The sequence below is a fragment of the Sapajus apella genome, unplaced genomic scaffold (genome assembly GCF_009761245.1).
Source record: "Sapajus apella isolate SASKATOON/1434 unplaced genomic scaffold, GSC_monkey_1.0 scaffold48, whole genome shotgun sequence".
Taxonomy (NCBI): Eukaryota; Metazoa; Chordata; class Mammalia; order Primates; family Cebidae; genus Sapajus; species Sapajus apella.
In genome coordinates this window covers 2,400,307-2,427,925 of record NW_022436988.1, presented here as the reverse complement: position 1 = coordinate 2,427,925, position 27,619 = coordinate 2,400,307, and the positions used below count along the sequence as shown (strand labels likewise).

The window sequence follows — 27,619 nt, the reverse complement described above, 5'->3', positions numbered from 1 at the left end:
TTCACAATCAAAACACATTTGGAGGTGTACAGAAAGGGCCATTCTCTTTTCTGTTTTATGTATTTCGTGTCTCTTTAAATCTCTTAAGGTTTAGAACACCCCTTTTTCATGTGCCTTTCTAAACACTTTTTTCCAGGTAATTTTTAGTTGCCATTTATGTGTAGTAAAATGCGTAGATCTTAAGTGTTTAGTCTGATGAGTTTTGACAGTTGTATACTCCTTTTTAATCACACTCAAAACAAGATAGAGAACATTTCCATTCCCCAGAAAGCTCCCTCATCCGCCTTTCCAGTCAGTCTCTCCTGGCTGAGACCAGTCACCTCCTACGACCTGTCACCGGAGGCTAGTTTTGCCCATATAACTGCCTGATGGGTTCTTCCGTCTACTGCACAGACCAAACCAATTCACGGAGGCTGAAGTATTGTAGTAAAGAAAGAGTTTGATGAACTCAAGGCCATTGGAGACTAGGGTTTTTATGGATAATTTGGTAGGCAGGGGCTAGGGAATGGGTGCTGCTGATTGGTTGGTTGGGGGTGAAGTCATAAGGATGGGGAGAATGGTCCTCTGCACTGAATCTGCCTCTGCGTGGGGCCACAGGATGAGTCATGAGTCACGGGTCATGGGTCCAAGTGGGGTCAGTTGGGTGCTGGAATGCAAAAGTCTGAAAAACATCTCAAAAGACCAATCTTAGGTTTTGTAATAGTGATGTTTTCTACAGGAGCAATTGAGGGGAAGTCACAGATTTTATGACTTCTGGCCACGACTCCTGAGCAGCAAGGAATTATAGAAAGACAAGCTAGGGATGATGGCTGGGTATCATTAGTGACACCTACATCTTAACAGAGTTCAGGACCCTCACCTAAATCCTAATCTTGTGGCCTTTCCTTAATCTTACAAAGGTGGCTTCAGTCCCTGAACTAGGAGGGGACCAGTTTTAGGGAGGGACTGTTATCATCCTTGCTTTAAAGTTAAACTGCAAACCAGATTCCTCCCATGTTCAGCTGTGCCTGCGTCCGGGAATGGTTAGGAGGGAGACGGAGTCAGCCTTGCTGGCCTTTCCTCCCTGCTGTCATCTTGCCAAGGTGGTCTTCCTTATACAGGTATTGATCGACTTACGACCTATGCAACTTAACGACCATTCGACTTTATGACCACAATCACTAGCCACGACTGCTCCGCGTCTGGCGGCACAAACGTTGTCCAGCTGGGCATACGACAGTGCGGACCAGCTTCCAGCAGCACTACCATCTCCGCGTGCACCATTTCAACTGTACATATAGCCTACTCAACTTACGACCAAAGAGTGTTATGACTGGTCCACGGTCCTGACCGTGGTCATAAGTCGAGCACTAGCTGTACTTGATCTTCCTACAGTGACCACATGTGATGTATTCTTCTGCTTTTGCGTTTGGCCTCGTTCACCCAGGGTGAGGCTTCTGAGACGTCCGTGCATTGCGCCAGCAGCTCCTGTCTCTTGCCTGCCGGATGGCAGCTCATCACTGGGTGCCCTAGAGCCCGCACGTTCCTGCAGGTGCGTCCCTCTCCCTCTCCCTCTCCCACAGGTGCGCACCGGGCCTGTTCCCAGTGATTAGCTTTTAGAGATGAGCTGCCGTGAGTGTTGGGATACGAGTCTTGTGGGGGCACACCTGTATTTCCATTTCCCTTGAGTCATGGGATTGCAGGTCACTGGATAGTTATATGCTTCCAGTTACATTTGGCAAGCTGCTCTAAACTGACAAAAATGACAAAGATCATCTATTTCTTTGCACAGCCAGGCCATCTGCAGAGGAATCTTGTTTACAGTTTCCCCCAGCCCTCTGGAGATGTGGACGCCTAGACATCAGTGAGCTGGGAGGTATTCGGTTGTCTTTGAATGAATTCTTAGTTGAGGTATGAACAGTATTTCCCCTCAAACAGTCCACGTTCCTGAATGGCAGGGAGTGAAGGTAGCCTGAGCTTGCGTTTGCCCATATTACGGGGCGTGCACGTGGATCTGTGTACCATATGAACATAATCTGATGAATTGCTTTCACCCATTACTGGGCTTAAGAAATAGAAGGTGACTTTGCCTTGAAACCCCTCTGAGCCCCTCCCCAATCACAGCCCCCCTCTGTCTTCCTGAGCTCACCCTGTCCTGACTGGACCTTCTGCCTTCCTCTGCTTTTCTTGAGAGTGGTTCTGTTATGTGCGTGTGCATGTGTGTAAGCAGCTGTGTGCGCGAGACTGGGGCTGGCCTGCCCTGCACAGAAGCATCCTCCACGGGGCATTTGTGCTGAGGCCCATCTCGCAGGATCTGGGCCCTCAGGCTCCCGCTGCTCCCCCCGATAGCCACGTGGGCATTCACTCTTTACCCTGTCATTGCTGAGACAGAAACCCTTGGAGGCGTCACACACTTCTGTTGGTGCAAAGTGCAGCCCTCTCCAGGGCGGTGTCCGGGAAGGACTTGTGTGTGGAGTGTGTGTGCTCATGCTACGACTTAGGGCCGTGGCGCCCGGCTCCCCGGAAGCTCTGTGCTCCTCGCTGTGCTTCTGGGGGTCGGGCCTCTGAATTCCTGCGGTGTGCTGCCAGGCTTCCTGTTCCTTCTTCATGATTAAAAATACGATTTCTTCTTAAATGCCCAGCACAAATGCATTTAGCTGTGTTTATTTTGTTCCCTAAGTAACAGAAGCAATCCTGAGAAGGTAATTTGCACACTCAGTATTGATTCTGTGCTTCAGGTGCTGGGGTGTCCCCTCCTGCCGAAGCTGCTGCTGCTTCACCCTCTCCTCCCCGGCCTCCCATCCTCCGGGCTCCTCCTCGCTTTCCCTGCTCCCGCCCCCTTCTCCTCCTCCTCCTTCCCCTCCAGTGCTCACTCCTCCTTTCCATCTTCTTCTCTTCCCCCCTGTCTTCCCCCTTTTTCCCTCCTGCCCCTCCTTCCCCCTCCTCCGCCCTTCCCTGCTGGTCTCCTAAGAAGCACTTAGTAGCACTCAGAACCCTTGACCTTGGCAGGCTTGGGAAGTGTTGGTTAATGAAGAGATGCAAACGAGAAGGGAGCCTGAGTCTCCAAAGGAATCATGGCTGTTGGGAGTTTGCTTGGTTAGGAGATGGGCCGTTTATTACAATGTGGGCTGTTAACTCTAACGTGCCTGAGATAAATTTACAGTGTTCATTTTCTTCAGAAGGACTTGGCGTTTTTCTTACAAAGTGAAATATACTTTTATAAATGTTATGCCTAGAATATTGATATAGTTTTGATGTGCATTACTCCTCAAAAGGTACAGAAACGTTTTGGCTTTTGTTTCCCTGAGCTGCAGAGACCTTTTCTCCCCCTCCTGTTCTCTGTGTTCTCCCCTTTCTCCTTCCTTTCTTCCCTCTTTTTAATCTGTCTGTTAAAATATGTGAAAGGAAGTCACTGACAAGTGGGCAGGGACTTCCCGTTTTTGTTGTCGTCAACCCAGAGAGCCGCAGCGCCTCGCACCTGCTGTCTCTGATTTTTAGGGCTTCCTCCCCATCACCCTAATTAGGTGCTTTGCTAGTTGTTGCACGTCAAAGACCCGAGGTTCCTGGGGAGGAGGGAGGCAGGCATGGGAGCGAACTGAGTGCGCCGCCTCATTACCAGCGCACGTCCTGGCCGCTCGGCTCATTTTCTTCCTTGTTGACACAGTTCTTCTGTAGACATGCTATAAAGTATCAAGAACTCTGGGAAGATTTTCGTGGAAAGATGGAGGAAGGCTTGCTTGTCTCGTAACCCTGGAGGCCGCCGAGTCTCTCTGGCTCCATCCGCCTGCGCCCGCACATCCTGCGTCTGTTGTAACGTTTACCATGCCTTGGCTGGGACTTGTGGGCTGAGCAAGGAGACAAACCCTTTACTTTTAGCGACTCTCCCTCAGAGAGCTATATTTTCTGTGCCTTTCAATATGAAATATTAACAATCTTGCCATTTGATATTACCTAAAATATTACTCTTCTCCAAAATTGGTTTGCCGAAACAAATTATGTTTACTATCTACTCTTTCTCCTTGCTGCGAGTTTCAGAAGACTCTCGCTCCCTCTCCCTCGGCGAAGCCTGCCGCAGACACAGAAGATGGAGATTAGAAGATGTGCTGGGACAAGCTGCCGGTGTCTTCAGGGTGCACCTGCAGAGTCGGGTCATTGCTGTGAGTGTGGGTGAAGCCGAAGCAGGTGACCCTGAATCGAATCACAGCCCTGGGCAAGGCGCAGGAAGGGCGCAAGGATGAAAATGCCGACTTGGTTGAAGGCAGCAAAATGTTGATTGTTGGCCCTGTATGTGACACTCTGCTAGCTGCTGTGGTGATAACAATAAGTGACACCTCCTACTGGCAAAGAATTCTAAGTCTGATAGGGAAAATAGCCATCATTCATTCATTCAGCAGATGTTTCTCGGGATTGTGCTGAGCCTCAGCCTCTGTGAGCAGCGCCCAGCATTGCCCCTGCTGTCGTGGAGCAGAGCCGAGCCTCGTGGGGAGATGGGGGAGAGGGCAGAGCAGCCGAGAACCTGCCTAAGGAGTGGGTGGTAAACCGGGACAAGCGCCTCGAAAGGAAGAATGCGCTCTGTGAACGTGGATAGCGAGTTCTCTCGACCAGAAGCCACGCGGATTACTGCCGTGTCCTCTGATCGAACCTTCTAGGCCACTGCCTTACCCCCAGAGAAGGCTGTATAGTCATGCCACAGCACTCCAGGAATTCTCTACTCAGGGAGTGCCGTAGGTGGCATTTGTGGAGTGCATTCTATGTAGTGAGGGCACTGATTAGTCAGGGCTGGGCTTTTCCCAGCAGCCCTGGCAAGAAGGGCCTTCCCAGCGTGCCGGTGCTGAGGGTGGATTCTGCAGATCCCTGCCCTGGTGCGTGTTGGTCTTTCCAGTGCAGCTTGTTGCCTCCTGGGGAGGCAGGGGAGTGAGTCCGTACCACACTGGAAGAGTTAGGTGGGTCTTGGAGAGGCTGGAGGGGGACAGCCGGGGGAAGCTCCAGAGTTGATGATATCTGAGCTGGGAGTGAAGGGAGACCAGGGCTGGGCCAGGTGGGCAAAGTGTGGGCAGACATTCCAGTGGAAGCCAGAGGAGCAGGCTGGACTCCGCGTTCATTCCTGTTGGAATAAGGAATAGAGATTTGAGTGGATGGTGAATAAGGACAGGGTCACCTTCCTTGCCGGCAAGTGCGTCGTCACGTGCCCTTTCTTCTACTCATACCGCCTTCAAAGTTTATTTCTCTTGAGTCTTTTGCCTAAGATGCCCAGAGCTAATAAAGTAGCGTAATTTGTCTTCCCATTTTAAAGATGTTACGTGAAAGTCATAGCTAACAGGAAGCCCTTTGTACCCATGACCTTTGTTTAGCTGCGTTGCTTGGGGCCAGGAGAACAAGCTGCAGACACGTGGGAGAGAATGTTAATATTCTTTGTGGTCTCACGGGACACACACGGAGCCTCCTTCGTTTGCTTTACACTAATTGCAGTTTGGGCTTAAGCTTGCAGAGGTGATCTGAAAGATTTCCAGTGAAATGAGTAGTGTGATTGTGATTGTGGCGAGGCACATAAAACCAGCCAGGTGAGCGTTTTTCATTCATTTGGTTCCCACTAGCAGCCTAGCATTTAGAAACAAGTTAACCTTTTTGTGAATTCATTTCAGTGGGAAAATCCACAAGGGTCTGCCATTTTGTCAACAACAAAAATGCCGTGGGCAGAACGACCTTCAGATGGGATGCTGGAACCGCAGGAGACCGAATGCAAGCGGATGGCATGGAAACCGCATGGAGAAACGCCTGTTTTCAGGGGGGGATCTCACCTGCCCCATTCTCAAATGCAGATTTCAGACACTGTGGTAGTAAACAGCTTGCTGCATTTCCCTTGGTGGAGCAGGCTGAGGGGTGGCGGAGAGGCAGGCTGGGCCCCCGCTGGACAGACTTTCTCCTGCCGAGTTCTATCGCTTTCAGCTTGTCAAGGAGGGTGACTACTGAGGTCGCACCCCGGACTCTCCAAGGTTCTTCCATCTCTATCCATGTTTACTAATTACTAGCCTTTGTAAAGTACAGAGTTAGATCATTTCCATCACGCTCCTATGCTGGGCGGCCCGGGTTCTAAATATGACTTGAGGTCATAAGACAGGCCTGTTTCTTTGCGAAGGTCTTTGATAGGTGGCAGCGCGAGGTCTTTGGGCCCTGTCCCCAGCGTGTGCTTGTTCTCCCACATAGAGCCAGCCATGGCCATTCTTCCAGGCTTCTGGAGACATGACCTCCTCACAAGCAGACAGCAAAATAAAACAATGACCAGTGTCAGAAAAGATGACACCCCCAGTTCCCACGTTTGCACACCTCAGCGGTTCTCGGCTGCGTGCTGTGCTTTTACACACGAAAACAGTTCTCTAGGTTCCTTGCATTGCCGGGATGTCCTCTTTGCCTGGCTTCCTGGTGGGCATTATTCCTCACTGTTTATTGTTAGAAACCTTCTGTTCAGCAGAGCGGCTGCCCCAGGGATCACAGGCAGAGTGTGTCCTGCTGGAGTTTAGTCTGAGGACAGCAGCTTGTCCACATTCAGGTTCGAGTGTGAGAATGTTGTTTCCGTGATTTCAGAGAAGAACAACTGTTTTAAAGGTCAAATTTTACTCTGTCCAGTATTCTGTAAAGGACAAGGTGAATGTCGATGAAAGAAAGAGCTTTCATAGCTGTGGCAGTGCTGTGGTTCTGCTGCCTCCGGGGCTTCTTACACCACAGAGCTGAACAGCCAGGTGCCCCTGCAGCCAGGGCTTTACTCAGGGACACCCTCGCCAGTGGCCAGCGCACCGAGGGAGCCGGGGGAGGTGGGAGCTGCCCGTTCTGCCGGCTCAGCAGGAGAAGCCGCTGGGGGCTTCTGGGGCTTTCTGGGACATGGGGTGTGGGTAGGGGGCATTTCCCAGCTGCTGCAGAGGCCACTGGTCCTTGCCTTCTGCTGTCCCTGAAAGCTGAGTCCAATTTCTGCTTCTTTTGCCCTTCCACGGGTTCTGTAAGTTACAGAACACCTGGAGTGCTGTCCTTTCTGTGTTAATAGCATCAGTGGTTTCTGGGAAACTTCCCTGAACCTTGGTTGTGTATAATATTTTATTCTTTTTTTTTTTTTGTTTTTTGAGATGGAGTTTCACTCTTGTTGCCCAGGCTGGAGTGCAGTGGTGCAATCTCGGCTCACCAGAACCTCTGCCTCCCAAGTACTGGCAATACTCCTGCCTCGGCCTCCCGAGTAGCTGGGATCACAGGTGTGCACCACCACACCAGGCTAATTTTGTATGTTTAGTAGAGACAGGGTTTCTCCATGTTAGTCAGGCTGGTCTCAAACTCCCGACCTCAGGTGATCTGCCCACCTTGGCCTCCCAAAGTGCTGGGATTATAGGCGTGAGTAGTTCATTCTTCGAACGCACTGTTATGTTTCTCCCCTGTACCCTGATGACCCCCAGATCTCTCCATGGAGGGTCAGTGTTCTGCACCAGCAGCTCTTCCCCTCCGTGGATCATGTCTGTCTCCTTTCTTCTCTTCCTTTTGTTCCTGATGCTTACTCAAATCTTCTTTTTGTTCTTCAGTCGTTACTTTCATGTTGATTTCTGAGTGCTGCTTTAGGCTCGGCCTCTGTCTTTCCTGAAATTGTGTATGTGAAGCAGTCCACAGCATCAGTTTGCTCATGTACCTTTACATCTGTCCTGTCTAAGTGGAATTCATCCTAAAATCGGACAGCTTTAGATCTACAGGAGATCTGAATAATAGTTTAAAGCCATTACCCTCATCTGAAAGACGAGGTAGTGAGGCTGGGACAGAGAAAGTGACTTGCTCAGTGAAACTGACTCCAGATTGGACGCCAGGTTTCTGGGTTTCTTGTTCACTGTAAAATTTGCCCTTAGGCCAATTTCTCGTCACAACTGTCTGATTTCTGACCATAGTACAGAGAACATCACCTTTCAATTGTCCTTCTTTTTATCACGATGCACTTAGTTGCCGGGCCCTGCCAGTCCCTTGTCAGTGTCTGGAATTTGCACCTTCCTCTCCATTCCCACTCCTCGTTCTAATTCTCAGTCTTATACTTAAGACATTGTCCTGCCATTTTTGCCATTAGGTTTCTCTGTTTCTGACCTTTTTTAAACCTTTTATTCCTCCAGAGCAGTGCTGTCAGCACTCGATTTTGGCATGATGCCTGCCCGCTGCTCCTCTTTTTCTGTTTTTCAATGGCACTCACTACCTCCCACACACTGTGTAGTTTTTGTATCTATTGTGTCTAGAGCCTCTCCCTACTCGACTGTGAGCTGTAGGAGGGCAGGAATTGTAATCCATTTGGTAACAGATGTGTCTCCAGCTCCTGGGCAGGAGGTCATCTGCAGTCCACACGTGCACTCAGCTGTGGTGTAGGAGAGAGGTGTAGCGTAGCAGCATCTGGCAAGCGCCCGTGTAACACAACAGTAGTTGTTGAATTTGTGGGACCCAGCTGGGTGCGGTGGCTCACACCTGTAATCCCTGCACTTTGGGAGGCTGAGGCAGGGGAATGACCTGAGGTCAGGAGTTTGAGACGAGCCTGACCAACATGGAGAAACCCCGTCTCTGCTTTTATGTATTTTTAAAAAAAAAAAAAATACAGAAAAATTAGCCGGACCTGGTGGTGCATGTCTGTAATCCCAGCTACTGTGGAGTCTGAGACAGGAGAATTGCTTGAACCCAGGAGGCGGAGGTTGCGGTGAGTAGAGATTGCGTCGTTGCACTCCAGCCTGGGCAACAAGAGCAAAACTCTGTCAAAAAATTTTTTTAAAAATTAAAAGAATTTGCGGGCCCCTTGACAATCAGTCCCCCAGCCCCCCACACATTCATTACTTAATAATCTTAAGCATAAACCTCCCCAGTAGCCACAAGGGTCTCCTTGGTCAGGGGAACAGATACTGCCTGGTCCTGGGGGAGTATACACTCATTCTCCTCGTGTTGGAGCTGGATTGCACACTTGAACTTCCCCTCGCCCGGGTGGTGGTCATGGAGGTCCGTTGCCTCCATGTTGAGCCCCCCAGAACCCCTGGCCCTGGGGAGAGGGGATCCTGGCCCAGTACTTCCTCTTCTTCTTTGACTTTCTCTTCTTTTTCTTTCGTTTCTCAGAGTCCACGTCACATGCCGCTTCCTCTGGGCTCACCGTCTGTGACGTGCTGTCCCACAGGCCCCTCCTGCCCTTTAGCGCCCTCTGCAGCCTGTGCTCTTTGCCCTCCTCACGGCCGGGCATTGCTGGGCTGGGCTGATGGCCTTTCTTCCAGGCTCAGCACAGCAGGAAGCACCAGTGTTCCCGACAATCAAATTTATGGGTGTGCGCGTGAGAGAGTGTTCTGCTGAAGCAGCTCGGTTAAGTCAGAACGCTCTGATTACTGGGTTCTTCTTTCCTCTTGCCAGAACACTCTCTAATTACTGGTTTCTTTCTCCTGCTCTTGACATTTGATGTATCTATTTGCCCTCGCTGTCAATAGTGCTGAGCAGAATACTGCAGGCACAAGTCATGTTTTCGTAATGATCTTAAATAGATGAGCATTCCTTTAAAAAAGAACTTTGATGAGATTTGGGTGAATAAGAAGATCAAAAAGAAAAAGCACTTTGAACAGTTGGCTGAGGAAGGGGGTCCACTCATCTTGTAAGGGGATACTTTCAAAAATCCTTAAAAGAATGGTAAGAGAAGCAGCTTTGCCTAGTTGTGAGGGAACGTGGGGCTTACTGGGGCAGTTAGCACGTGCTTTTTCCAGGCACGCATCGGCAGCCCTCATTTTCTTTATAGACAGGAATGGTCTTTTGGTCATTAGCCATTCCATTTGGCAGCGGAAGTGCCTTCTCAGTTTTGAAATAGGTGTAACCAGCAGGGGAAGGGATTGTGGTGTGCGTGACGTTCTTTGCACACAAGGATGACCGGGGACTTTTGAAGGAGGCAATTATTAAATACATAACTGTAGGCTCAGTTTCCAAGTAGCTGTTGTAGCATCAAATGCCCCTGGCTAGGTTCAGTAGTTACTTCCCTTGTATATTGAGTCTGTTGCTTCTCTTTAAGATACAATGGCTGGTAGGTTGATTTATCTTTAATTTGAAGAAAGGGCTCATATCACAAGATAGGTTTTTGAGCTGATACTCTAGCGAGTAGTGTTCTGACTCAGACACTGGAGAGGAAGAGTGACCCTGGGTCCTTCCTCTACGAAGGTCATGTTCAGATCTCTTTCTGTTGACTGTAGAAAGATTAGATTTGGCTGAGAGTTACAGTGGGAAGACAATAACAATTGTGTAAGTCAAACTAAAGTTTGTTTACTCACATTAAGATTACCTAGAAGTAGGTATTCCAAGAGTGTTAGGTGCTCTAGTGTAGCAGGGCGTCTGGCTCCTTCTATGCTTACTTTGCTGTGCAAAGATTCTTTTTTTAATGGTTGCCTCATTGCCCAAGATGGCTGCTCAAGCTCCAGCCATTGTCTATATGAGGGGACTTCAAAAAGTTCATGGAGAAACAGAATTAAAAGATAAAAATCAAAAATTGCACACTTTTCAACATAAGGTCTAACAAGATCAGGATACTTTAGTAAATTATTATGTCACCCATTTAGTTTTTCCTTAAAGAACTGTCTGTACAGTCTTTTTACATTATTATTATTGTTTTATTTTTTGAGACAGACTCTCATTGTGTCACCCAGGCTGTTGTGCAGTGGTGCCATGTTGACTCACTGCAGCCTCCACCTCCCAGGTTCAAGTGATTCTCCTGCCTCAGCCTCCCAAGTAGCTGGGATTATAGGTGTTCACCACCATGCTTGGCAAATTTTTGTATTTTTAGTAGAGATGTGGTTTCCCCATGTTGGCCATGTTGGTCTCGAACTCCTGACCTCAGGTGATCTGCCTGCCTCAGCCTCCAAAAGTGCTGGGATTACAGGTGTGAGCTACCATGTCTGGCCCTCTTTTTTTATTATTAAAAGAAGAAAAATTTTTTTTTTTTTTTTTTTCTTTTTTTTTTTTTTTTTTTTTGAGACGGAGTCTTGCTCTGTCCCCAGACTGGAGTGCAGTGGTACAATCTCAGCTCACTGCAACCTCTGCCTCCTGGGTTTAAGCAATTCTCCTGCCTCAGTCTCTCAAGTAGCTGGGATTACAGGTGCACGCCACCACACCTGGCTAATTTTCTTTTTGTATTTTTAGTAGAGACGGGGTTTCACCAGGTTGGTGAGGATGGTCTCAATCTCTTGACTTCGTGATCCGCCCGCCTCAGCCTCCCGAAGTGCTGGGATTACAGGCGTGAGCCACCGCACCCAGCCGAAAAATCCGTTTTCTGTAAAGTTTTTTTTAAGATGAGGAAAGGAAAAGAAGTCAGAAGGAGCCAAATCAGGACTGTGTGGCAGATGCCTAAGGATAATTCCCATGAAAACTCTCACCAGCGTCCCCTCGTTGGATGCTTGTTGGATGCGAGGAATGAGCAGGAGCACTGCTGTCCCTGTGGAGGTGGACGGGCTCCCCGGTGACACGTTCCTGGGCATTTTTCTGCTCAGGCTTTGGCTTTCTAAAGCGCTCATAACAAGCAGATGTCATTGTTGTTTGGCCTCCAGAAAGCCAACATGCAAAATGCCTTGAGTGTGTCAAGGAAGGTTGCCATGACCTCTGCTGTCACCCAGATTGCTCTTGCTTTGATGGAGCCACTTCTTCTCGGAGCCGGAGCTGGTGCTTTGATTGTTCTTTGTCTTCAGTATCCTGCTGGTAGAGTCGGCTTCATTTCCTGCTTCAGTTCTTCAAACAAATGCTTCAGGGTCTTGACCCCATTTGTTTGAGATTTCTGTGAAAAGCTCTGCTCTCTGGTCTGCAGCTCATCTGGGTACAGCTCTGGCACCCATCAAATGGAAGGTTTGCTCAACTGTAATTTTTCAATCAGAATTGTGTACGCACGATCGAGATGCCTGTGATGTTGGCTGTTGGTGTTCTTGCCGGTCCTCTTCACTTAGGGCATGAACCAAAGTCTTGCCTTGCAGATTGGTGTGGATGATCTGCCACTGAGCCGTCTTCAGCATCATCTTGTCCCTCCTTAAAACTAATCGTCCACTTGCAAACTGCTGACTTCTTCCGTGCATTGCCCCCATACACTTTTTGTAAAGCATCAGTGATTTCACCATTATTCCACCCAAACTTCATTATAAATGCGCTGTTTGTTCTCGCCCCAGTTTTAGCAGAATTCGTGTTCCTCTGACAAGGGCATCTTTCGACGGGTGTCTTACCCTTCCTCTTGCCTCAAACTGGATCCTGTTTACACATGCTAGACAAGTCAGAATGACTTTATTTTGGGGCAAAATGTTCTTGGAAGTACATGCATAGTTTCTTTTGTGTGTGTGTGAACATGAAAACCCTTTGTACATTTCGCCTTTCTGGAAAGAAGAAGCAGGGAAGAAGACCCCCCCTTCTCCTTTAAGGATGTTTCTTGAAAGTTACACTCAGTGCTTTCACTGGGAGGCTGGAACGTGTCTGCATGACCCTGTGCGTAAATTGAGACATGGGGATTCTAGTTAGGGAGGGATGAGATGGATATTGGGGAAAACGAGCCGCCTCTGGCTTAGGCACCATCCTGGCTGATGCCGAATTTCTTCTTTTCTACCCGAGCTTAGCTAAAATCTCCCTACCACACCCAGAAGAGAATGCGTTTGCTTTGGAGTTTTCTGTAATCCTTCTGAATTGGTTCTAAGTATGGAGCATCCTGGGATGTGATCAGATGTACACTAAGAATGTGGAAATGAATTGTCCTGGCCTCATAGCCTGGGGATGTGGGGGGGATACTCAGGTGACCAGTTGCTTCTAATTAGGACTCAGACGCCCCTGGCTTCAGAAGGGCAGAGGACACGCTGTGAGAAGTGTCGGAGATTTAGGATGATTCTCAGTTCGCAAATTCTTTGTTTAGCTGTGTCCAATCTGTTGTGAAGGCTTTCCATTTTCATTTTCATTTTGTTTTTTTCTTACAAATTCTGTGTAGTTCTGCATTAGTAATTTCGGTATCTGAAGTCTTCTTGTATCTGACTCGGCTGCAGTTTTTATTGGCTGCTCCTCATGGCGCCTGTTTCCTCATGTCCTTTTACATTTTGACAGTGAATTATTTTCCTTTGAAATTGAACTATGTGAAATCTTTGAAGCTTGGGATGAAGTTGGCTTCTTTCAGGATTATGAGGTTTGCTTCTCTCCAGCACTCACAGATCCTGACAGTTAGGGGTTTTCTGCCCCACTGTGATCAAGGCCAGCCTTTCCTTCTCTCTACTACTAGCTGAGGCGCAGAGAATTTTCCTTGCAGTGCCTTGGTGGGGTGGGTTTGCTTTTGGGCAAACCTTGCTCCGGGTCTGCAGTCCTCTGCACACCCACTCTGCTGGAGTGATGTCCTCCCTTGGACTTCACGCCAGCCACAGCCTTGGGCGTGGTCTCCTGTCCCTCAGGCTGCTCATGGCTGACAGTCCCCCGCTCCAGTTCACGTGGCTCAGGGGTGCTCTAGGGGTGCTGTCTGCTCACAGGGCTGGGCCCAGCTTCACCGCTCTCACACCAGCACATGTGTGCATTTTAGATCGCGCCCCCGCCCGCTCGTCTGCCCCATCTCCAAGCGCTTTCGCATGTTAGTGAGAGGAGCCCGGAGCCTGAATCCACCGCGTTGCTGGGTGTTTTTGGCCTGTGGTCTTCTTACTACCGCAGATGTGTGTTTCTTGCTTGTTTCTTCAAGGTCCTACTCTTAAAATTGAGAGGTATGAGGAAATATTTTTGAGAATGTGAATTTCACTAAGTCCCAAAATCTGAAACGTGTACAACCAGACAATTCTGAAAGAAACAGAAAATGTAGCTGAGTGTCTACGATCAAGCGTAGCCATTTCTGGCAATAAACTGTGATACACATTAGGTGGATAGTTTTGTTTACTGAGAGTTGAAGGCAATTCTGGAAATGGATAGGTCAGCGAGCCTTGTCTTAGTGTGAGGCAAAGGAGTTTGTTGTGTTTATGTAAAATTGTCATGTCCCAGTACTGCTCTGTTGATACAGAAAGTTCCAGTAGGTAAGAAGTGATTAAGTAAAGGTGAATGGCGGATGGATTTGATTAAATGTCAAAGTTTCTGAGGGAAGTGAATCACTGTGTAGATGGTGTCACTCCCAGCTATTGATTTAAACGACCGTTTGGAAATAGTATCAAAATAAACAAAATGGCCAGCGTGTCAAGAAAGCGGCAGCTCTTCTGATTCCAGGGAAACCAGCACCAGGCATCAGGGCCCCCGGGACCTTTGGACATCAGCACTGCAGGTCATCTTGGAATTGACACCTGAGGGCACGTGAGGCAGCACCAGCTCCTGTGCTGTGCCCTGTTCTGCAGGAGTGAGGCTGGACTGGGCTTGCCAGCGTCTGCAGGGTCAGTGGGGTCAGAACACCGTGTAAAGCTGGATTTTGAGGCGGAGCGTTAGCTAATTACATGTAACCAAATGTAAAATAGCAGGGTGGCCGCAGCTTCTCCAGGCCCAGAAGCCCGTGTGGCGGCTGAACCAGGGTCCCCACTGCGGCAGAACCGGGCAGGCCCCAGCGGCCTGGGGCTCTGTCCCTGTGTGTCTCAAGGAGAACAGAGTCAGGGAGGTGCAGGGCTCGTCACTAGCTGGGGCAGAGCAGGAACCTGGAGTCCTGAGTTTTAGCCTGGTGACCTTTACCTAGTGCCACCTCATCTGACGTAAAGTCACCTGTGTGGGGAAGAGCTTTATTTTAATAATCAGTTTCAGGTAGATCCTGAACACCCAAACGTATGGAATGGGGAGGGGCTTAGGCTTCCGCCCCCTGAGGACCTGCTGTCTCTGCCAGTGGGCCTGGGAGGGCGGCAGGGCTGCTCTCGGGGCCAGGAGTTGCATTGTGACATGTTATTCTTTTAGTTGTTCATTGGGATGAACTCTTACTGTGATAAGAGAATAATCATTTTCTCATCGTTAGCAGTGCATACACCCCTTTCTTAACTGCCGTTTTCACGTTTGCCTTTGACGTTGTGCTCTGAGTTACAATTCTGTGCTCTTCAGTTGTCATAACTCCTCCATGTTTTTGAAGTGCAGTAAAGAAAGCGTAAGCCGGGCGCGGTGGCTCATGCCTGTAATCCCAGCACTTTGGGAGGCCGAGGCGGGCAGATCACGAGGTCAGGGGTTTGAGACCAGCCTGACCAACATGGTGAAACCCTGTCTCTACTTAAAAATACAAAAGTTAGCCGGGCATGGTGGCACACACCTGTAATCCCAGCTACTTGGGAGGCTGAGGCAGGTGAATTGCTTGAACCCGGGAGGTGGAGGTTACGGTGAGCTGAGAGCGTGCCATTGCATTCCAGCCTGGGCAACAGAGTGAGACTCCATCTCAAAAAAAAGCATAACCCAAAAACTGAACAGTAATTCCTCAACTTGGCACTTACTCTCCACTCTGGAGACATTCTGGGTTTCATTTCAGAGGGATTTTGACCTGCTTAAAGCATTTTAACAGCTTTTCATTGGCCCCAGTACGCAGTCTAAACTCTTTACCTGGGAGGAAAAATTGCTTTTGATCTGGTCCCTGCTCTCCAGCACAGCCTCACCTCCCAGCTTCGCTCCCCCCAGACTCCAGCCTGACTCCACGTTTCAGTGTGCTCCACCTCGTCAGCCTTCGCCGGGCACTCTTCCCTCCTCTACTCGTTACACCGTGCTCATGCATCAAGTCTGACCATTGATGTCACTTTCTTTGGAAATTGTTCCTGAATCCTTAATCCTTTCTACCTTCCAAAGAATGACAACAAAATAAACCCCAAGGAAGATACCTCCTTTCCGATTCTGCAGGATGTGATTCTTACTCCGTCAGATGTCTTAGACCGTGTGGCATGTTGTTACAGCAATCGCGGTAGCAGGATTGATATCAGCATTGCTCACTGGTCACTAATCTTCAAGAAAATAAGGGATGGGGACTTCTAGGTAGCTGGAGAAATGGTTGTGTCTTAGGTTCCTGTCTCCAACGGATTTCCTCCAGAACAATGTAGAACGAGGAGGAGAAAAGCACACTTCGTAAAAGCCGTGTCCTCAGTGTAAAAGATACAGAGTGCCCCGATGTGGAAATCATAAAGAGAGCTGGCACCCAAATCCAACACGGAATTCCTGATGTTCTCCCCTGTCTCCCCACTCCCCTCTTCCACCTTCGGTTGTGGGTAGTTGACAGAACACTATAGGTAGAAGTTTGCAGGAGAAAAAGACAAAAAGGAAGAAGGACCTTTTGACATATGGATAGATGGCGAAGGAAGAAGAGTCAGCAGGGGAAATTTAGTGCCCTGGCTGCGTGCGGGGGCTCATGCCTGTAATGCCAGCACTTTGGGAGGCTGAGGCAGGCAGCTGGCTTGAGCCCAGAAGTTCGAGACCAGCCTGGGCAACATGTCAAAACCGTCTCTCTACAAGAAAACAAACAAATGGTATCGTACAAATGAGTTTCTGGGCCCGTTAATTATACTGTTGCTATGTGAGACCTAATGCTTGGCCATGCTGGGTATGTGGACTAGTTTTGTAACATTTCTGAATATCTAACATTATTTATATCCATAGATGTGAATATCTATGTGGAAGAGTTTTATAACATTTCTGAATATCTAATATTATTTCCAAATAAAGGAAGGAAAGCAGTGGCTATGGCTGTTACACGTGAGCCAGAGCAATGCCCGACTCAGAACAGACACTCATTCATGTTTTCTAACTTCAGACTGTGCAGCTGTTTTTTGGTTCTTGGGTTTTTTAAATAATGCATGAAGAAGGCGGAATGAAGGGTGCCCTGGGATTGCGGTGTCATGGAGTTGAGTCACCGTGGACTCTCGGCGTGTTCCGGCTCAGTGACTCCTCGCTGTGCGTGGATTGGGCCCTCCAGGGACGCTCTCTGTCTGCGTGTGTCATCCAGGGACGCTCTCTGTCTGCGTGTGTCATCGAGCCCTCTGCTCTCCACGCTGACAAACCAGCGGCCTCCGCTGCAGCGTGGGGGTGGGGGGGGCAGTGCTGTGTGTTTGTTTTATTCCTGCGGTGGCTTTGCGTTTCTCCCAGGGCATCTCTCTTGTTCTTCACCAGACGTGGCCTCTGTTTCTTCTGATTATTCACAGTGTCCGCTATTGATTACTCCTCGTCCCCTTTCTTTCCTCTGGATGAAAGGCAGGCACCTTGTGAACTGACGGCTGGGCTCACTTCCTGGAGGGTGCATGCCCAGCACAGGGTGGGAGGACTAGCGTCCTGCACGGCCCCATCTCCCCGTTCCCCACCTCAGAGAAAAGACTTTTGCGGGATGGTGTGGTTAATCATGTTACTCTAAGTCTTCGTTTCCTTTTTACTCGGCTCAGGAATGTTAAGATGTCTTTACAGACCCACTCGAATGCGTTTAAAATTAAGGATTTCTGTCATTTATTTCTCCCTTTTTGTTTCTCTTAGCTTAGTTTTTGAGCCTGCAAACTTTTTTTATTATTCTGAGAAGAACTTACTAACTTAAATCCTGTGTTGAAAAAAGCAGATCGTGAAAAAGTAAACCATAAATAGTTTATAGCTGTAAGGAGTTGAGGTGTCTTCAGAATTCGCTTTTCTGTATTTATCTGAAGCTCTGTCTTGCTGTTGTCATTCAGAGCCCTGCCTGGAGTGTGCCCAGATCTCGTCAGTTACAGGGCCTTCCTTTTTCTGCTTTCTTTTCCTCCCAATTCTCCCAGCATCTGGAGAGGCAGGGTGAGGAGTCCTCGCCACGGTTCCCCAGAGCTAGTGGGGGAGGGAGCCCCCGTGGTCCCCGTCCTGGAGAGGAAGACCTCCGGTTCTTGTGTCAGCGGTCATAGTCCCTCCTTTGTGCAGGACCCTGGGCTGTCCACTGCCTCTCTCCTCCTGCGGGGTGCGTCTTCTCGCCAGAGCTCCAAGCCCTGCACCTCAGACTCCCTGCTCAGTGTCTTGCCCACCCCCATCTCAAGTCTACAATCCCCTTCCTTTCCTGTTGACTTACTCCCTTCTAACCATGAGATCCTAGAATGGAATGACAGGATGACAGTACTGTGCCTCTGAAGTGGGTTTGCTGAAACCGGGTGCGGTGGCTCACACCTGTCATCCCAGCAGTTTAGGAGTTCCAGGCGGGTGGATCACGAAGTCAGGAGTTCGAGACCAGCCTGTCCAAGATGGTGAAATCCTTTCTCTACTAAAAATACAAAAATTAGCCAGGTGTGGTGGCAGACGCCTGTAATCCCAGCTACTCGAGAAGCTGAGGCAGGAGAATCGCTTGAACCCGGGAGGCAAAGGTTGCAGTGAGCTGAGATCACGCAGCTGGGTGACAGAGTGAGACTCTGTCTAAAAAAAAAAAAACAAAAACCGAAAAACTCAGAACTATGCCTGGAAAATACCCAGGGCTCCCTCAGTATTTGTTGGATAAATTGTTAGATCCACCGATATGTGAGTGACATATTGCATCTTGTGTGCCGCATCCAAGAGGATTTAATTAGTGACACAGGAGAAATACAGCTCCTCCTTGAGTGGCCCTGCTGCTGACACGAAGATTTCGTATAAAATCCGTGTCGTGCACGTGCCGGACTTGTCTGTGGACAGGTTACATGGACCCTCTCTAAACCCAGCAGATGGGCCTTGAAATGTGGCTTTCGTGTTCAGGTGGCATTTGGTTTTCACCAGGACACACAGCAAACACGCAGGCGGCAGAGGAGTGGGGAGCCCTCGAGGCTCATTGTCAGTGCGGTGGAGACAGCCACTCAGGACTGTGGGCTTCAGGCGTGCGTGGGTTTGTCAGAGGTGAGAGGCCTGACTCACTGGAGTCCAGGCTCTTGGAGGCAGGGGTTGGTTTGACGTCTTCTCTGCAGCACCTGCCACGTGTTCTGTGGAGGCCAGTTAGTGTCAGTCCGTCAAACACCACCTCCAAATCCTGGCAGTGGAGTATCTCGCTTTATTTTTTTATTCAGATCGATAACTCCTTAGGAAAAGAACATCTTTAAGAGTCATCTCAAGCTAAATAAAGAGTAGAGTCCCTGGGTCGTGGCAACACCAGTGCCGTCTGCGCCTCGCGGCTGGAAGTTGCGGGGCTGCAGCTGTCATCCCGCCATCTCACTGCCCTGCTAGAGTGCGCGCATGCCGTGCGTTCCTCACCCCGTGCTTCCTTTGAGTTTTTCCCCGGCTGCCTGTGGCTGTTGATCTCCCTCTAGTCCTAAGTGCAAGACGGACCCCCAGAGCCGTCCTGAGAGGGGCGCACAGAGGCGCCCAGCCGGAGCCACATTTCTCCTGAGATGGGGAGCTTTCTAGCCCTCAGAGCTCTCTGGCGGTGAGGGTGGCCTCTGCGGAGGGCAGGGTCCTCCTGTGCCTGGAGGGACGTGAGCATTGTCAGAGGCCTTCCAGAAGGGGTTCAGGCCTCTGACCCATCTGGTGCTGTTCATTTCTGAGATTACGTGCCTCTAAGGTAAAGGATTGAGAGGACAGACCGTGGCTCATAGCGGCGCTGGTCACTGAGTCTTCCTGTGCCCTGATGTGGGGCTCAGCACTTGCTGTGCGCAAACCCACTTCAGCTTCACAACTCCTGCTTTGACATACACATCATTCCCAGTTCACAGATTAGAAAACTGAGACTTCAGTGCATCACTGTCTAGTGAGCTTCTACCCTCAGGACAGAGCCATGTTTTTCCCTGTGAATGAAGGAAAGGTAAATTTATAGTATTTACCTTTCAAGACTCATTGGTATTCTCTCCTAAAACACTTTTTACTGCATGATTCAGAGTTCTTGGCAGTGTGTCCATCTCTTAGAAAGTGCTCTTCCTGGGAAGGCTGGAAAGAAAGTCTCTCTTTTAACGAGGCCAGTGTCTCAAGCGCTCCACTAAATATGAAGAGGCGCTTGCTTGACTTTTACAAAATCGGCTTTGTGAGAGGACGAGTGGCCCAGCCCCTCACGCAGCTGCGTGATTCCTGAGCATCTGCACTTCAGAGTTAGGCTCTTCAACCTGGGACCCTTCCGTGAAATTTATTTTCAATCTTGAGTGAGATTTGCTTTAATGGGAAGCCTTAAAAGCGGAGGCTGTGCAGGTGAAATCACAGCTTATTGCATCCATCAGTTCTAGTTAGAGCTGATGGCAAGCTCCTTTGTTCTTTCAGTTCAGTAACCAGAGAGTGGAATCTGTCTGTCTGCGTGTTCCATAACCAATACATCGCTCCACGTGATGCCTCTAGTAACGGAGGCTCTGTGGTCGGGCTTTCTGCAGGTGAAGCGCTAATGGCCAGCACCTCCCGGCCGGGCCCTAACACATTCTCCGTCCCTCCCGCTTCTCCTTGCTGTCCAGTCTTCTTCCGACCCTCCCAGTCTGGTTCACGGTTGCCCTTCGTTACCCTCTTCCCGTTTCTTTCTCCTGTCTCTCCTCCTACCCCCGTCACTCACATGCACTGGGGGGTGCTCCTTCAGAGTGTCATCTGATCCAACCACAGTTCCACTCCGCACATGTTGGTCAGGACTCTGCCACTGGTCACTTGTCCAGAAGGAGCCGCTCTCTTTGAGCCTCTTCCTCCAGTGCCGTTTCCATTCTGCCTGCGCTGTATCTGTCTGCGTCTGGGTCTTGTTTTCTGTGTCCTTGTTGTTTGATTAAGGGCAGGGACCTCATTTGGATGCCTCCGCCCCACACCAGCACACTCTTGTGCACTTGGTGGGCCCCTGTTGATGTGTTTTGAGCTGGGTGTTGTACTTCTGTGTCTGTGTGGAGAAGTGTGAACCGTGAGTGCCACAGACAGCCACAGAATTATCGTCATTGGTTTAAGAAGGGGCATGAAAGGGGCAGCGTGCTGGGCGTTGATGGTCTCTGACGGCCGCCTGTTTAGAGTGTCCCTTCCCTGCGATGCCTGAGTAGCCTCATCTGTAGTGTTTAAGCTTTAAAATGTGAGACACAGCGAGACCTACAGAGAGTTGTAGGAAGCTCTGAAATGGGATGCCTGCCCTGCCTCAGTTTACCCGCCAGTGTCCATCGCACTGGCGTACCCTGGTCACTGCCTGCAGGCCCCTGTCTCACAAGGTGTGGCCGGCTTCATGTCACGGCATTGCCTGAAGCTTCCCCTCGGCTAGCTTCACACGGGCCACACCCACCTCACCCGGCAGCCAGTCTCCATGCTGTAACCCAAGTCTGTGGCGGGGTTGAGTACCTGTGAGTGGGGCTGAGTGGGGGAAATTAACTAATTGGGATACTTTTATTGATAAGTAATTAGATGCCTGCCAAATGACATTGGTGAACACTCACATGGTGCTGCTGCCCGTTAGCCAGGCACTAGTTGAAGGATTTTTGATGTATTAGCTCATTTAATCTTCACAGAAACTGTAAGTTAAATACTATCCACTCCCTTCATCCCCCGACCCCACCACACACAATTTTATAGTCAAAGAAACAGAGGCACAAAGAAGGTAAACACTTTGCCAAGGTCACAAAACTGGTACAAGCATGGGCCTTGCCTGTGTCCCGAGTTCATGCCCTCAACTGTTACACCTTTCTCTCTGGTTCAGCAATTAAAAGGTTGATGAAGGAGTCTGAAGGTAAATGGTTGCAGGGCTGGTTTTGTGAATAGTTCAGTATTGTCAGGTTCTGGATGAGTTTCTCTATGTTCTTGACTTGTCTCGCATGATGACAGGAAGGCTGCCACCGCACCAGACATCACAGTTGTGCTCAAAGCGAGAAAGAAGAAGGGACAGCCACTCTCCTTTGGGCACACTGTGCCACTGGCGTCCCGAGGGTTCCACTGGCCAGACTTCCTGCCTGGGGCTTTTTCAGCGTCTCTGGTGCTGTGCTGGCTGGGAAGACAGGGGCTGGAGAGGCAGCCAGTGTTGCTGTCTGCTCTATCCTTTTTAAAAAACTTTTGTGGAAACTAGATGCATCTCTAGGGCAGTAGCAGGAATCGACTCCGAGGACTTTGGCCAGCTTGGGGCTGCTGCCTGACCCAGGCTGGCGCACGTTGGAGCACAGGCTCTCTGCCCTCCCACCCCAAGCCTGGTAGGTGCATGGGTCTGCCCAGAGGGAGCGCCTTTTTCATGCAAGGCACCCCAAGGGGTAGAGGCGGCCTCTCCCATAGAGCAGCAGCTGCCCTGTTGCCATTCTCGTAAACTGCCCGATAGCCAAGTGCAAGAAAGGGGTATTTTTGACTTTGGAGATGACTTTGCCTAATGGCACCTCAGGTGTTTGTAAACATTTATCAAATGATTTCAAGTGCACGGAGGGTACCTGTGCAGCATCCTGAAAGTGACAGGACTACCTCATGAGGTCAGTAAATACCGTCATCTCCCAGACAGCCAGAAGCCAGTCAGCAGATGAGCACGTTCACTCTGTGTTCCCCCGGCAACATTATTCCTAGAGAAGCTGCATCTGCATCCTGGAGTCTGCATGATCCATCGTTTATTTACTCACAGAAACCATGCACTTCCCCTGTGGGAAGAGTTCTGTGCGGAGCCGGGGTGGAGGACACACCTGCTCCCTGACGTCCGTCTTTCCGAAGCCATCGCCAGAGCCCGCTGGCGGAGTGTGGGCTGTGAGGCCTCGTCTGACACGTGTGGTCAGAGGAGGTAACGTGGCCAGAAGTGCTTCGTAAGCGCCAAGGATTGCTGTCATGAGGAATGTACTAGATCACAGGCTTTCATCAGGTAGTGAGTGGGGAAGTGCAGACGCACAGCGTGGCCTCCGTGTTTGCTGGCCTGCCTCGAAAAGTCGGAAGCTAATTGGAGACAGTGAATAGGCTGGTTCTGCCTTACACCGTCATCATATTTTTGTCTTTAAGGCTGGAGAAGGTCTTTTGCAACCTTTCACCATTCGTGTTTTGCATGTGTAAGACGTATTTTACTTTTCTTTTTAATGTTCATTTTTAAAATTTTGGATCAGTGCCCTCAAACATTCTCCTGTTCAATATAAAATGTATTTTTCTGGATAGGGTAAGCTTTCAGATTTTTGGTATGTATACCTTTGCTAAAAACACATGTAAGATTTCTACCTGTCTAGACACCTTTTAGAAAGGTCTGGCCACACCTCGGGGAAATGCTTCATGCAAGTAGATTCTAATTAACATAGCAAATTCTGACTTTACCATGAAGTTATGTAAAAGTGTTTTCTAAGAAAGTTTCTTTTAATCCTTGAAACATTTTCAAATGTGCCTGCTCATTTTCTTCTTTATTTGTTTTTATGGCTTATTCATCTGTTTATTTTTAAACTTTTTGTTGTGGAAAATTTCAACACATACTCATCATCCATCTTCAGTCATCTTCAGCCGCCAGCTCCGTCTCCTTTCCGCTGCGCCCCCACCCACTGTCTCCTTCCCACTCCCCTGGCGCATCTGAAGCAAATCCCAGACTTCATGTAATTTCATCTGTCTATATTTCTGAAAGAAATATTTACTTTCTCTAAAGATAAGTACGCTCCTGAACACACACACACACACACACACACACACACACACACACACACACAAAAACACACACACACGTTTGTTTGAATCAGGATGAAAGTAAGGTGAATGTATTGTGAGTTTCTTCATTTACTCTGTGAATCTGTGTAATTAATCTAAAAGTCAGTCCCTGACCCCAGCCCTCTCTGTGCATCTGTCTGCCTGTCTCTTCCTCCAATTGATTGGTTGAAGAAACTGGATCATGCATCCTGTAGAATTTATCGTGGTCTGGATCTTGTCAGTGGCTTCTCCCCGCTTGCCCTGTGGTGAGCTGCACTCACCTCTGTTCCTTGAGTTTATTTCCTCTAGGTGGTGGACACAGCTGGGCTCCCCTCGCTTCTGATTCAGTTGGGGGATGTTTCATGTGTGGTGCTGTGTCCTTGCTTTAGGATGTCTGCTTGTCTTCTCTCTGTGATGTCTTCTCTCTGTGACCTACTGATGATCATTGCCTGGATCCATTTATTAGAGATTATGAAAAGATGGTGTTATTATTTCTTTTTCCTTTTTTTTTTTTTTTTTTTTGCAACAGGGGTCTCACTTGGTCACTGAGACTGGAGTGCAGTGGCACAAACACAGCTCACTGCAGTCTCAAACTCCCCAGCTCAAGCAGTCCTCCCACTTGAGACTGCCAAGTAGCTGGGAACATAGGCACATGCCACCATGCCTGGCTAATCTTTAGATTTCTTGTAGAGAGAGGGTTTTGCTATGTTGCCCAGGCTGGTCTTGAATTCCTGGCCTCCAGCAATCCTCTTGCCTCGGCCTCCCAAAGTGCTGGGATGACAGATACCAGCCACTGTGCTCAGCTGTCCTTATTTGTTCACTGGAGTATCTCTATATGAAGAAACCCTCTCATTAATTATTTGGATAGCTCTAGGTACAGCCATGTAGTAAAGCCAGCATCAATACTTACTTTCCTTTATTAGCCAGTCTCCAAAATCATCTGTGGGCTTCTCTCAGAGGTGACTAGCAAGGGGTGTGTGTGGGGGTGGGGGTGATGTGTGTGTGCCCGTGCATGCATGTCGTGTGTGTGTGTGCGTGCGTAAGTAGGTGTGTGTGGTGTGACGTGTGTGACCACCCTGTTGAGTGCACTACCTACTGCATTCGTCTCTCACCGATTCTCTCAGAGGTGACTAGTGTGTGTGTGATATGTGTGTGTGTTCACGTGTGTGTTCGCGCATGTATGTTGCACATAGGTGTGTGTGGTGTGACGTGTGTGACCACCCTGTTGAGTGCACTACCTACTGCATTCGTCTCTCACCGATTCTCTCAGGGGTGACTAGTGTGGGGGGACTGAGTGAAGAGTGGGTGGCTGTGACGTGTGTGTGCATGTCAGTGTGTGCACAGAGGTGTGTGTGCTGTGACATGTGTGACCACCTGTTGAGTGCATACCCACTGCGCTCGTTCCCGTCCGAGGCCTGCGTCGTTCTGTCTTCGTGTCGGCCCCTGACCTCGTGGTCGAGGTCTCGAGGTCCTCCATTGCTTCGTTTTGATATGGTGTGACAAGCCGGCATGCTCCGTGCCATTTTGCACTTCTTCCATCCTAGGCCTGAAATCAGCCATGGCTGTGTCTCCAGGGAGTCTTGGTTTCCTTTAGTGGGAGGTGGTAGAGAGCTTCATCTGGGCCCCTGGGCTGCCGTGGCTCGTGCTCAGCCCCTTTCTCTATGTGTGTGTTGGAAGGATAAATATGAAGGCTGTCTTAATAGAGGCAGGTTCAGGACTGCAAGGCTTGCTGACTCTCATGGGTCTTGCCAGTGTGTCTGCTTCCTCCCACACGGAGTGCTCAGATTGTTCATCACCAGCATAATTAGTCATCCTCTTACCCTGCACCACCCCGGCAGTTGGAGAAAACAACCTCAGACCACCACTGAGACGGTTTGAGAGCCGCTGTGGAGGCACTCGCCCTTCCTTCTCATGTCCGGCCCAGATGCAGAGTGACGTTACCCTGTTTGTTTGTTTAATCATTTATTTCTGAGACAGGGTCTCACCGCGGCCCAGGCTGGAGTACAGTGGCAGAATCATAGCTCACTGCAGCCTCAACCTCCTGCGGCCCTCCCACCTCAGCTTCTCAGGTAGCCGAGACTATAGATACACGCTACCATGCCTGGCTAATTTATTTTATTTTATATATTTTTGAGACAGAGTCTCACTCTGTTGCCCAGGCTGGAGTGCAGTGGCGCGATCTCAGCTCACTGTAACCTCCGCCTCCCAGGTTCAAGCAATTCTCGTGTCCCCACCTCCCGAGTATCTGGGATTACAGGTGCAGGCCACCACACCCAGCTAATTTGTATTTTTAGTAGAAACAGGGTTTCATGTTGGCCAGGCTGGTCTTGTGGTCCACCTGCCTCCACCTCCCAAAGTGCTGGGATTACAGGCGTAAGCCACCACGCCCAGCCTAATTTATTTATTTTTATTTTTAGTACTGATGAAGTCTCCCTATGTTGCCCAGTCTAGTGTTGAACTCCTGGCCTCAAGTGATCCTCCTGCCTCAGCCTCCCGAAGTGTTAGGATTACAGGCATGAATCATTGTGCCTGGCTGGATTACTTTTTAAGAAAACAAATTTTGCTTTGTATTTATGTAAAATATTTCATGAGTCCAAAGTTAAATGCAGAAAATGAGGTTTATTGAAGGGAGCCTGGCTGTTCTTCCTGCGCTGGTGAGCCTGTTTCATCCTTTCTTCTGTAGGTCACCACTGAATCGTTGTAAGAATATGTGTACCACATATGATGACACACACATAAACTTTCGTGCATTTATGTGTGCACACATGCACACACTGTTTCCTCTTTCTTAGTTCCGTGCGGTACGTTATACATGGTTTCTTCTACTTGTTACTGTATTAGACTAGAGTGCACATATCCTCAGAGCTTCATTCTTTCCTCTAAAGCAGAGTTCCTCCAGCTCAGCCCGATTGACATTTGGATCAGATAGTTCGTGACTGTGGTGGTCGTGTGGCCTCCTGCTGTGTGGGTGATTGCAGGATGTGTAGCAGGTTGCCCGGCCATTGCCATCAGATGCCAGCAGGGCCCACTCCTCCCAGCAGTGCCGACTGAGCCTGTCTGCAGACACCAGTGCCCCCGAGAGTGGAGTTGCTTTCAGTGGAGATGGTGTTTCTCATGTTCAGCGGGGGGACTCCGAGCACGTCTGAGAGACCACAGAAGCCCCTTCATTTCAGAAGTGGATTAGGCCCCATCTTGAAGCAATAGCCTTTTCTTTTTGAACTTTGAATAATAAACCAGCTATTCTAGTGTTCTTCTGCAAATTAAGGAAGGAAGGAAGAATCGTTACTGAATAATACATAAAGGAAAGAGAGCCGATGATTTTACAAATTTCATGTAACTCTGCCCTTACTGGGCAGACACGTGTTGAGAACATGAGTTACTGTGACCTTGTATCTCTTTGGGTTCAGTGTACGCAATTTCCTACCCTCAGCATCCCCAGCCCAGACTCCAGCAGACTTATGCCAGCCCTGGGTGCCACAGGGACAGCCACTCCCTTCCACGCAGGGTGGGCGTCCAGGTGGTGCTGTGGGAAACAGCCGAAGGAAGCCTAGGTATTTTGCCAGAGGGCAGAGAGACGACTCAAATAGTGTCCCAGAAAACTGCCTGTGGGGCAGGTGAGCACAGCCTGGAATGGGGTCCCTGAAACACCTAGCAAGAGACTGGGGAATGTCTGGAGAGCCCAGCGCGCTCAGGAGCGTCCACAGAGCAGTGGCTCACGTCCTCTCCCCGCCAGGGGCCGCGAGGGAATGGGCTTGGTCTGAACAGAGACAGACATGGTGAACTTGAAATGAAATCTGACAAGAAATTTGAAATTTCTTCAGAAAGTAAAGAGCACTGTTGAGAATGTGAACTGAAGACTCGCATTTACCTCTGTAGTGCAAATACCAGCGGCTCTGACATCTCGGCTCCTGCCTGCCGCTGCCACAGCCTCGGTGCCTCATCTGGGCTTCGTTCAGAGTGGGTGGGAAGGCGATAGGTCAAGGAATCCCTGCCACAGCAGGTGACCTCTTCAGGTGACCTCTTCAAACCTGGTCCCAGGGCGCAGGCATGTCCGGGCCCAGCCCTCACCGGCTGCTTGCTGGCCTGGTTTGGCAGCCATTGAACGAATACTGATTTCCTGCCCAGGTGAGGCGCCCACTGGGTGTCGCTTATCCTCCCGTGGTCTCGTTGAGGCGCGTGCTGGGTGTCATTTGTCCTCCCGTGGTCGCGTTGAGGCGCGTGCTGGGTGTCGCTTGTCCTCCCG

The 27,619-nt window shown here is 49.5% G+C and overlaps 1 protein-coding gene across 2 annotated transcripts in view; it reads left to right on the top strand.

The window, feature by feature from the left end:
* RPTOR (regulatory associated protein of MTOR complex 1) overlaps window positions 1-27,619 on the top strand; it is a 392,717-nt gene that overhangs the window by 107,923 nt on the left and 257,175 nt on the right. The gene's annotated exons all lie outside the window — the stretch shown is intronic.